At 43.6% G+C, this 12,477-nt stretch overlaps 1 protein-coding gene across 1 annotated transcript in view; it reads right to left on the bottom strand.

Moving 5' to 3' along the window:
• The window catches only part of LOC144688852 (uncharacterized), a 582,637-nt gene that overhangs the window by 15,044 nt on the left and 555,116 nt on the right, over window positions 1-12,477 (bottom strand). The gene's annotated exons all lie outside the window — the stretch shown is intronic.

The raw sequence follows: 12,477 nt of genomic DNA on the forward strand, positions 1-12,477 counted from the left end.
ACCAGGTCTTCATGAAGAATGTGGCATATGTGACGTACCAGATCTCAGGACAAGCACTGACGTGCATGGCATTGCCTCTCACTCTTTTGTAAATAGGAGACAGTTCTATGATAAATATTAGGACTGGTGAGTCACCCCCATTGTCCGGGTCTCTCCTCCTTACCCTCCTGTTCATGCTGTGACTTTGCTTGACCAGGTCCCTCCTGCTGGAGCTGTGCGTGGGGTCAGCTCTCCCTCCTTCGCCTCCTCCATTGCATTAGGACCTGACAAAGGCAGCATTGAGCCCGGGATCCATATGTGCTTTTGCCTTCTCTCTGAAAGGAAACATTGAAGACATTAAGGATCCAAGGGGAAAGAAAGCAAAGCTCAGATGACAGTTTGGAGACTGTAAGGGTCCATATTTTTTCCCGCCCTACTTGCAAGGTGGCTGAGACACTAGCACGCACATCGAGGTGACCAAGATGCATCGCAGATATGTAACATCTTGAGCCCTGTGTGGGATGCTAAATTTTAAGTAGGATGAGTGACCCAACATAGCTCTGTGCTCCAATCTCTGATGTGGTACATTAATGACCAATCAGTTACTCATGGTCAATGAGTGGATGCCCTTTGGCCCATTAGGAGTGTCACATCTGGTGAACACATGACAGGCCTTCATTGATAGAATGCCATATATGATACAGCTGTGCATCCTTCACTACTGCCTGCTTTCCCAAATTCTCCATTCCTACGTGTTACCCTTGAGATGCAGCGACTGTGATGTGAAGTCACTGAGTTCTGAGTAGCCCTTTAACAGGGCTAATGAAGCCATTGGTTTTCATCACAAGGAAGTCTTCCTCCTTTCTTTCTAAGCAGACTCCTGCTCACTCCTGCAGCAACAAGAGGTTAGAGGGCGACCCCAGAAAGGCCCCCAGAGTGTTTGCCCTTCCCACTCACTGCCATTCCACAGCCTTCCCTCCCTGTTGCCGCCCTCGTGTTCGCCCTTCCCCCTCACTGCCATTCCACCTCCTTCCTTCCCCATTGTCCTCATCATGTTCGTCAACCTGGCCCTCGCCTCAAAGCCCACCCCCGGTTGAAGTGCTGGTCTCTGAAAGTGGAGGCCTGCATGAGCACCACAGCACGGTGGTGTTCCTCAGGACAATGAAAGCAAAGGGAAGGAGCAGTGCAACCCTACAGCCCCAAGAGAGTGGCCTTCACCACAACAAGACCTGCACAGCACTATGGCAGGTATGTTCCACTCACCTCAAAGTTACCAGCGAGCTGAGGTCTGATTTGTCCACTTCACCCTTTGTCAAACGGATTTGAGGCCGACGTAATTTCCCGCTGGAAGATTGGAAGGCGTGGCGAGATTCTGATGAGCAGCTGCTTTAATGAGCATTCATGACATGCTAATGAACGCAAATGGCGATTGCGCCACTAGTCAGCAGGATAACTGACCCGCTATGACCCGTCGGGAGAATTGCAACTCGTTTTTACGATGGCGGGTTTGCGACCTTCTGCCTGCCGCTGGATTCTCCGTTCCCGCCCACCACAAACCCGCCACAGGCAGGATGGGAAAATTCCGGCCTATATTCTGATTGGTTGCATATGAAAGCAGTTTGAAAACATCTTTAAGTCATTAATTTTGTTTTAGGTTCTGCTTTGTTCCGTGATATCGTACATATATAATACATAGTAATATCCTCATATTTTTATAAAGAATAATGGTGTTGCACACAGAGTCAAGGCCAAGTATAGTCTTACAGTAAATCTGGGTTAGAGAGTGAGCATACGTGGACCTAATTTAGCACCTATGATAAAATCATATATTCTCATTATATATAATACAGATATTACAACATGAAATCAAATTAATTAATTAGCAAAACTTTGGGCAACTTGGGAAGCAGAGAAGTGGAGCTGATTGGGCCATTGGAGGGGCTTTGGAGTAGAGGTTGAGGTGCTGGGAAATTGAGATGCTATAGCACCATCATTGGTGCAATGGTACCACTGCAGTGTGACAAGTTTACACAAGCAGACTCCATTATAAATTTGGACAGAAGGATTTATAATGGTGAAAGTTAATAGGAAATGAAAATAGACATAAGATTTATATTATACATTAGCAGGTCTCCTGTGACAATGTTGGTGTGGGCCAAATGCTATGCCGCTCCAATGGAAAATGCTCATGTATGGGACTAGGTGAAGGGTGTACATATTGGTGGGGGGTGGGGGATTTTCCCTGCACTAAATGCGGGAGCAGGCGTGAAAAACAGCGTTTTTTCCCGTCAGCTGCAATGGTGGGTTTTCACGCTGTATCGTCTGCCTCCCGCCTCATTAATTATGCACACACGGGAAACACGCCAATTGGCTGGCGGACGGTTAAATGTCAAAGGGAAATGGTTAGGTTCTCTCTTGTTGGAGATGGCCATTGTCCAGCATTTGTGTGGCATGAACGTTACTTGCCCAAGTAAGCCCAAATCTGAATGTTGTCCAGGTCTTGCTGCATGCTGGCTTCATTATCTGGGGAGTTGTGAATGGAACTGGAATTGGATGCCAATAAAATCAAAGTTTAGATAATGTTCCAAAATTTGTCACCATCTATTGGGAATAATTAGTTGGCAAATTAGGGTGTGGCTAGCACTGTTCCCTTCATCTCTGCTAGTTTGTAAACAGTCCAGGCTAATGGAAATGCAAATCTTGTCTCCTTGCATAGTGATTGAGAGCAAGTGAAACGAGTTTTGGATGTTTTAATCAGTTTCCAACAGACCATGGCTGAGATTGATAACAGCTGCAATATCTCACATCCAGGGTGCAGATGAAATTCAATCAAGCATTCGATCCATAGAAAGATAAATGTTGATTTATAATCACTGACTTCTGTCCTACCCAAAATAAAACTTTGACAGGCCTGCTATTAACTTTTATCCTAGATTATGGCACAGAGATGTAAAATCACCAGGTTAGCAGCAGTGAATGTGTAATTACATAAATTACATGTAATGATGTAATAGACTAATCAAATGGATATGACAAAGCTGGTTGGAAGGCCAACCATGCCTTGCATATCAACAGAAATGTACTATATACTAACTCTTGCCTGTTACCTGTATTTATATCTTGTCTTTTTTTGGTATGTTACCCTCTTGTGCTCATCACAGTGAAGAATGTCAATGTTGAAGACTGGATTACTGTTCTACTTCTCGCACCAAGCGGCAATTACTCCCACATCAAGATTGTGTTAAAACTACCGAGGAGTTCTCATTCCCTTCTGTCCCAACAAACATTTACAAAATCAACTTCAGCAAAACACCCTTTGGCCTCAAAAACCTCTCCATCCACCCCCTGTATTCCTTGATCCCATCGTGCTTCTGCTGCGTGTCTGTTTGCTAGTCCCTGAACATTTTGAAGTGGGTGTGCCTATGGCCTGTGTGGAACTCATCCATCCCCCATCTTGGGGCCACTTGCACTGTTCGACAAATACCACCCCCCCCGCAAACTCCTCCCAGTCACGTGCCTGAGTGCAACCTTCCCCAGTACAGCCCTCACCCTGCAGCCCCTACTCCTGCCTGAGGCCAGCTGCCCCCTTCCCCAGCGGAGCCCAACCCTGCAGCCCATTAAAAGCCACCCTCACCTTACCGTTGGTCTGGTCGGTGGAGACTTGCCCCTGAAAGCGATGTTGTGCTGCCCGTGAAGCGTGACACTGATTTCTGCGAATGCTGCGCAATGTAAGGTAGGTGAACTATGACGATCGAAGTGGAGGTTGTCAGGTGCATGCCGCTTGTGTACCGTTGTGAAACACATCGTTCTAATTGCCCACCGACATGGCTTGAAGATTCCGGAAAGCAGGGCTAATAATGGGATGCGTAACGAGGTGCTGCGCTGGGAAACGCGACCCGCCATTGACAGGTGGGGCGGACAACTGCAAACTGGTTTCACGACGACGTAAAACCGATTTTTGGCCTTCTCGCGATATTTCCTGCTCCCACCCATTGTGAACGGCGGGGGGGGCAGAAAATCCTGGCCATTGTTGTGATCCCAGTTATGAGAATACTGGCCAAACCGGACACGTGTTAGGATTTGGTTTGATAGGACATAATCATATAAAGAATATAATATACGGAAGAACCAAGGATAAGGAAATAAGCGGCAGGACTCCCAAGATTAAACTGAAATGCTGAAAGAATCTTTACTATACAAGCTTGAACAAAACAACCTCAAGCAATGAAGACTGAATAGGTACACTGAGCAAATAAAATAACGGGTGGAATTTTACAGCCCCTCCCCCGCGGGAAAGTCAATGACATTTTGAATGACTCGGCATATTTTATGCCCCTGCTTCTGCCGCCACAGCGCCATAAAATTTCGCCCAACGATTCCAAACAATATCTCAATCCAACAGACCTACCCCAGCTTAACCTTGCTAACAATGGCTTTCACTCTGATAGGCTTTTAAACATGCTTATACCCGGGGAGGCAGTACCTTATTCCCTGGGCCTGGATGCACAGGTCACTGTTCAGGTCTATGGTACATTCCTACCAATACCATCTCCTGCCCCAAGTGTAGGCACTGCTGACAATCACACACCACAACCCTCCAGACACACCTGGACACTCCCTCGGCGTCTATTCCGAAGCTGGACTTCTCTCTTTACAGAGCTACCTGATCCTACCCAGTTCTCTAGAACTCCCTCTTTTCCCCTCTAAACATATATAGAATAGAGTTCCCTGGTTAAACGCAACAATATCTGCATCCTCCAGGTCAGCTTCACTTATACTTTTCTCCTAACAAAAAAAGCAAAACCCACCAGTCTTCCTTATAGAGCATAGCTCCAGTCTCAGCAATTTTCTCCACGGCAACTTCAGGACTTTCTCCTTTCTAAAGCCTCTCAGCTGGGTCAAAAGTTCAAGCATGGCTTGTAAACACACACAGGCACAATAAAACAAACCAAAAGTTAACAACCCCAAATTCACATTAAATACTAAATATTTAAACCAAAATTCTACATTCTTAACCCCTTTATATAATCCACAATATAGACAATTATAACAATATCTAGTGAAAGGCTTTTGAAGTCTGTAAGAGTTCTGCAGTGACACAGTTAAAGCAATTACTTTTTGATTGCTTCCTGGAAAATAAATAGCGTGCTACTAACCCACTGCAGATTCAGTAAATATGTAGATAGCTGCATAAATAAACCTGCTTATATAAATAAATATTCCAATCCTTAGTATATACTATGCTATAACCCAATAACCTAGAAATTATAAAGATTCCACCCTCTCTGTCTCTCCCTCTATAATATGGCCAAAAGCTTCCTCTATCTGATGGAACAATTTTGGGCAGTAGAACAGCAGGAAATAAGGTTGGAGCAAATTCATCTGATTATCATTTCCAGTGTATTTAACCCCAGACATCCTGACAGATATTGAAAGTATCCGAATCTAGGCTGGTCAAATTCAAATTAATTAAATAATGTTTGTGCATACAAGTAACAGAAATGATGGGAAAATGTTACACAATAACCCTGACATTGCTGGGAAAGCAACTGTAAGTTGAATGCATAAGATGTCATTAGTGTGTAAATCGTCTAGCAATTTGTGGCAAAGAAGAAATGCATTATTAGTCGCAATTCATCACAAACTTCATCACTGCAATCCTCCACCATTTGCCTCATGAAAACAGTAGCTCATCGTCAACCTCCCCATGAGTTTGAAGGAGTTGCTGGATTTGTTCAGTAAATATGAATTAAGCTAGCTGTAGCAAGTTAAGGCTGGTACATAACAGCATAAGGACACTTGTAATTATGAGATTTATCTTCCTGCAATGCCTCTCAAGCCCAGAAAGGCAATAGTTAAACAGTGGAGCCTCATTCCTCCAGGCAATTCATCGTTTTAAAAATTTTAAATGAAATAACTTACTTTCTCTCTCCCTCAATCCAGTCTCTCTCTCCCCCTATTTTTCTTTCTAAAACAATTGACTCAAATTCATCTTAATTCCTTCTCTGTCATCTGCTCTATTTCTTTCTCTGTCTTTAAATCTCATAAGCGAAGGAGATGCAATTGCTGGTCCTAACCTGCACCGAGGTGGCCTTGCTGTTATCAGCTTGCATTTCCTGCAAATTGTTGCACAAAAATTATTCAAACTGAAGAAAAAAAATTAACCAATAAAGTATAACTCAAGATAATCCAGTCCAGTAAATTCTGGGCCAACATATTTCTGATTATTGACACCATATTAGGAATGTCAGGGTATTCTTGGGATCCAATGTTATGGGAGGGGTGGGGAATATTTTTTTAAATGACCCGCAAATCAAAGGCAAACAGTTGCAGGGCAATTGATTGTATTGGGCAGAGTGCCAATTCTAACATGTTCTTCTCCAGCTGTAATATTCCAGAAGCTGATCTGCAAGTGAAACAGCTACCAGGAAGTGGTCAACACTTTTTTTTATTTGTTTGTGGGATGTGGGTGTCGCTGGCTAGGCCAGCATTTATTGTCCATCCCTACATGCCCTTGTTCAGAGGGCATTTTTAAGAGTCAACCACATTGCTGTGGGTCTGGAGTCACATGTAGACCAGGCCAGGTGAAGATAGCAGATTTCTTTCCCTAAAAGGAAGGAAAGGAAAGGTTCACATTAGTGAACCAGATGGGTTTTTACGACAATCAACTCATGGTCATATTAGACTTTTAATTCCAGATATTTATTAGATTCAAATTCCACTATCTGTTGTGGTGGGATTTGAACCCAGGTCCCCAGAGTATTACCCTGGGTCTCTGGAATACCAGTCCAGTGACAATACTACTATGCCACCACCTCCCCCATAATACAGGAGATGCTGACTACAAAAATTTCACTGAGATCTAGTAGGGAGCCACAGGTGGATGCAAACCCAAACCTGCTATGTTCCAGAATTTAACTCAGATAAAAATAATTTATCATCAGAAAAAAAATCATACAGCAGATTAGGAAATTTTCACAGAAATCCTGACCTGACAATTTATTTTGTGTGATGTGCAGGTTAGAAGACTGCTTGAAGACGTAGGGCTAGACCTTAAAAACATCTGCACTCACATGGAAAAAAAAATATTAAATCCCACTTGCCAGTAATTGCAACAGTTATCGTGGTAAGTTCAGTTCGTAGAATTTGTCTATTTGTTAATATAAACAGAAGTTGACTGATGGAGCTTTTCAGGTTGTGATTGAGCTCTTAATTTGCAAATGGTTAAGGTGAGAATTAGAAGCGGTCATTGTACAGAGAAGAGTATATAGTAACATTACTGTTTATATCCTCGGGGTAAAGGAAGGAGCGTATTAACAGTTCTTTAACACAATGGACCACAGTACATTTTACAACACAAAGCCATCTTTGTATGTTCAGGAATTTTTAAAAAAAAGTCGAGCTGCATTTTTAATGCTGTACACCATCTTTAATTGGACAATCAGCCAAATTCACAGGAGGGAAACGGTCTGGGTCAAAGCTGCTGCTTAACAGTCTTTTCAAAAAAAAGAGCGAATTAGCAAAGAAGCTTTTCAGTCTAGTGACACATTGCACAAAAGAGGTGGAAAGCCTCCAGCAACATCAGGAAAGCTGAATGAAACAGAACCAATGTTAAAAAAAAACAAATTCCACAGGACTAGGCGTAATTTAATACTTCACACCAGGAAAGGGTGAATTAACATAACACACCAGTGGGCACTGAATCAAAAGCTTTCATTAATTTTATCTATGAGCCAAATATAAAATATATTAAAAAAATTAATGTTGAATTGTTCAATTATGGTAACTGTAATTTGTATTGTCAGTGGGACACTTAAAAGCATGAGAAATTTTGATTGCTTTCTGAGGTGTGAGGACTTTGTGGCTTCTGAGTAACTGTATTTTTTTTCTGTTGGCCTATTATATGAATGCACTGTACATTGAACAGTAAATCACAGTTTCATCCAGACTTTTGGTATTGCTTCTTAAAGGGCATCAGAAAATGGACTTTGTACACATGAAAAAGGTTCAAACAGATATTGTTGTCTGCTAACCATAAATCAGTTCAATTTACTCATGCAAAGTATGAAAAACAGTTCATAATTTACAATGCTGTAATTAGGCCCGTAAGAGACTGTTTCAGCACACTATTTATGGCTGCAAGTGTGATGAATCTAAATCCCTGAAAATACACTGTTGGTTTAAAATTAAATGAAATTGCTTATGAAAAATGGAAAAATATTGTAAAGGTAATGGTAGGAATTTTGATACTTCAAGTGACTATAATTTGATGGTGGCTCGTACTTTAAAAGTCCATGGGCAGAATTTAACCCTCGATGGGCGGGCGGGCCCCACCAGCTCGGCGGCAGGCAAGCAGCCGAACTCCGTCACCGAAACGGGCCCCGCCGCCATTTTGAGTGGGTGGGCCAATTAAGGCCTGCCCAGCGGGCTGCCCGACGGGAAATGCTTTGCGCTTCCAGTGCAGGGGAAGTGCGCTCTTTCACGCATGCTCGCAAAAGAGCGCATTGCTCCCTGAGGCAAAGTCCTGTCTCAGGGAGATTGGTGACAATTTAAAAAACCTCAAAATTAGAAAAATAAAAAAATTATTAATATGTCCTCCTCATGTGACAATGTCGCACGAGATGGGACATGTTAATAAATATGACATAAAGTTTATTAAAGATTTTTAAAACGGACATGAAACCACATCCCGCCAGGGCTCCTGGTCTGCCCGCCAACCTTAAGGTTGGACGGGCAGGGCCTTTAATTGGGTTAATTATCCTGTCAATGGCCTCAATTGGCCATTGACAGGTTGGCAAGCGAACAGCTAAATCAGCTGTCCGCCCGCTCCCTATTTAAATGGGGCGGGATGATGTCGGGGGTTCCTCCCGACATCATCCCACGTCATTTTCCTGTCAGCGAGCAGGCCCCGCCCCCTGCTCGCCAACGGAAAATTTTGGCCCATGTGTAAGGATTCGTCTCAGAGATGAGGAGGAATTTCTTCTCTCAGAGGGTAGTCAATATGTGGAATTCTTTACGGCAGAGAGCTATAGAGGCTGGGTCATTAAGTATATTCAAGGCTGAGAAAGACAGATTTTTAATCAGTAAGGGAATCAAGGGTTATGGGAAAAGGCAGGAAAGTGGATTTGAGGATTATCAGATCAGCCATGATCTCATTGAATGGTGCAGCAGACTCGATGGGCCGAATGGACGACTTCTGTTCCTATGTCTTATGGTCTTATGGGGTCTTATCCCTTGATGTATCGATTTCTGGCTTGAACATGCTCAATGATTGAGCTTCCACAGCCTCTGCGATAGAGAATTCCAAAAATTCACCACCCTCTGACTGAAGAAACTTCTCCTCATCTCAGTCTGACATGGCCTACACCTTATTCCGAGATTATGTTCCCTGGTTTTAGACTCACCAACCAGGGGAAATATCTCATCTACACCCATCCTGTCATGCTCTGTAGAATTTTGTAAGTTTCAGTGCGGTCACCCCTCATTCTTTGAAATTCTAGGGAACAGAGACCCAGTCTCCTCAATCTCTTCTCATGCTACAATCTTGCCATCCCAGGGAATAATCCCGTGAACCTCCGTTGCACCCCCTCTATTGCAAGTATATCCTTCCTTAGATAAGGAGGCCAAAACTGTGCACAATACTCCAGGTGAGGTCTCACCAAGGCTCTATATAACTGTAGCAAAACAGCTTTATTCCTGTACTGAAATCCCCTGGCCAACATACCATTTGCCTTCCTAATTGCTTGCTGCACCTACATGCTAACTTTTAGTGACTCATGAACAAGGACACCCAGGACTCTTTGGACACCTGTGCTTCCCAACCTCTCACCGCTTATGAAATATTCTGCCTTTCTGTTTTTTTCTGCTAAAGTGAATAACTTTAGACTTATTCACATTGGCCAGGATTTTCCATTCATTGAGCGGGCTCGGCGGGAGCAGGCAGGTGCGGTCGGGAACCCAATCGCCGCCCGCGATTTGCTCCGTGCCGCCATTTTATGCCCAGCGTAATACACGAGCGGTAGCGCTGAGCACTACCTCTGCAGGTGGGGGGAGGGGGAGAGTCGGGTCCAGCGCTCTTTTGCGCACGAAAGAGAGCTTCAATCTCCCTGAGGCATGGAGCTGCCTCAGGGAGACTGAAACGTTTTTTTAAAAAATAAATAAATACAATAAAAATTCAATGAAACATGTCCCCTCGTGTGACTGTGTCATATGAGATGGTACATGTTTTTATTCTTCAGAAAAAGTTTTTATTTAATTCGTAAAAGCTTTAGGAAACCTCATCCCGCTCGTGGATGAGGTTTCCTAAAAACCGTAAAGGCCGCTTAGCCTTTTCACCTGCCTGCCAACTGTAAGGTTGGACGGGCAGCGTGAAATTCAGGTTAATTACCTGCTTAATGGCCTCAATATGTCTATCAATTTGCGCCCACCAAACGAAATATCGCGTGACTTCACGATGACGTTGAGACGCACGCCCAATGTCATCGCGCGTCATTTAACATTCCGGCGTGTCGGGTGTGCACCCACACGCCGAATGGAAAGCTCAGCCCATCATATTCCATGTGCCATGTCCTACCTATTCACTGTCCAAATCCTCTTGAAGCTTCCTTGCGTCCTTCTCACAACTTACGCAGTTTGGTGTCATCAGCAAATTCAGCAATATTACAATTGGCCCCCCATATCCAAATCATTGATAAAGATTATGATCAGATGTGGACCTAGCACTGATCCTTGCAATATCCCACTAGTAACAGCCTGCCATCCTGAGAATGATCCATTTATTCCTGCTCTTTGCTTTCTGTTTGTTAACCAATTCTCAATCCATAATAGCATATTTCCCCCAGTTCCAGGTGCTCTAATTTTATTTACTAACCTCCTGTGTGGGACTTTATCAAAAGCCTTCTTAAAACCCAAATAAACCACATCGATTGATTCTCCTTTATCTATGCTACAAGTAACATCCTCAGAAAACTCCAATAAGTTAGTCAAACATGATTTCCCTTTCATAAATCCATGTTGACTCTTCCCAATTTTACCATTCTTTTCTAACTGTCCAGTTATCACATCCTTTATAATAGATTCTAACATTTTCCCTACTCTTGACATCAGATTAACAGGTCTGTAGTTCTCCATTCTCCCTCCTCCTCCCTTCTCGCATAGTGGGGTTACATTTGATACATTCCAGTCCACAGGAACCTTTCCAGAATCTACAGAATTTTGAAAGATAATCACCAATGCATCCACTATCTCTCTAGCCACCTCCTTCAACAACAACCACTGAGCCAATATCTGACACCTAATCATCCAATATGCTAACAGCCCAGCCAGGGCTATAATTGGTAGCAGAAATTTTTATTAGAGCTTAAACAAAAAGTTCAAGCATGACTACAATCATTAAAATAATTACACTAATTAAGTTTATGAAATATTACCAATGTGCAGCTTACAAAATGAAACATGTCTATTATAAAGCCTAGCTGCAATTAAATAACCCTTCTAAATTATACCTAAATACTATAATTCACAGGTTTCTCTGGCACATATAATATTGTGTCTTTCCATCATAAACTGAAGGCTTTGGGGGCCCAGGAGCTAATGTAGGTCTGCAAGGACAGAGGTAACAGGTGAGAAGGAACTGGTTTTTCAGCAGCAGATGGACTAAGATAGGGATAGAGGTAAGTAATGTTATGGAGATGGGAGGAGTTTGTGATGCATAGAAAATGGGGATGGACACCTAGGTCACAGTCAAGTGGGACTTTGAGATTTCAAACAGTCTGCTTTAGCCCAAGACAGTGGCCGGTGGCCAGGCAGCTTACAGAATTTGTGGCAGGGCCCAAAGACAATGGGCGGAATTTAATAGCCCTTCCCTCCTGGAGGGCAATTGAGGCCCTTAAGTGGGCAATTAACGCCTTACAGGTCTGATCCTGCCATCGCTGGTGTTCAACTGGCCGTTCTTGGGGGCGTGATTTCCACCCTACAGGGCGAAGTGCAGCAATTAGATGTCCCCTGTAGGAGCTGCAGGCCCCAGCGACAGGGTCCATGCTGCCAATTAGGGACTTAATTCCCTCAGGGTTCCTAGAGATCCGGTTGGCAGGGATACCACCAGTTTTGGTTGTGGACGACCATCACCCTGCTGCCCTCACTAAATGCCAATGGCTTGCCAATAATTAACTGGAGGAAACCACAGTCTGACACCACAGAGACAATGGGTCAAGAGGTGGTGGAATGGTAAAGGTAGGTGTCATCAATGTTGAGGCCACATTGGTGGATGATGTCATCAAGGGCTAGCACTTGGATGCGGAAGGGGAGGGGCTAAGAAGAGGATCTTGAGGGACTCTGAAGGCTGAGGGCAGGAAGAGAAACCGTTGCTGGAGGTGCTGTAGCTGTGATTGGTTTCAATCTGATGTAATCAAACTAATTACAGTCTAACTGTCGGGAGGAGCATAACTGGAACCTCTGCTGCTACAACACAAGAGTATGTAGGATAAGGGACACGTCCTC

Source organism: Cetorhinus maximus, chromosome 1 (genome assembly GCF_964194155.1).
Source record: "Cetorhinus maximus chromosome 1, sCetMax3.hap1.1, whole genome shotgun sequence".
Classification (NCBI taxonomy): Eukaryota; Metazoa; Chordata; class Chondrichthyes; order Lamniformes; family Cetorhinidae; genus Cetorhinus; species Cetorhinus maximus.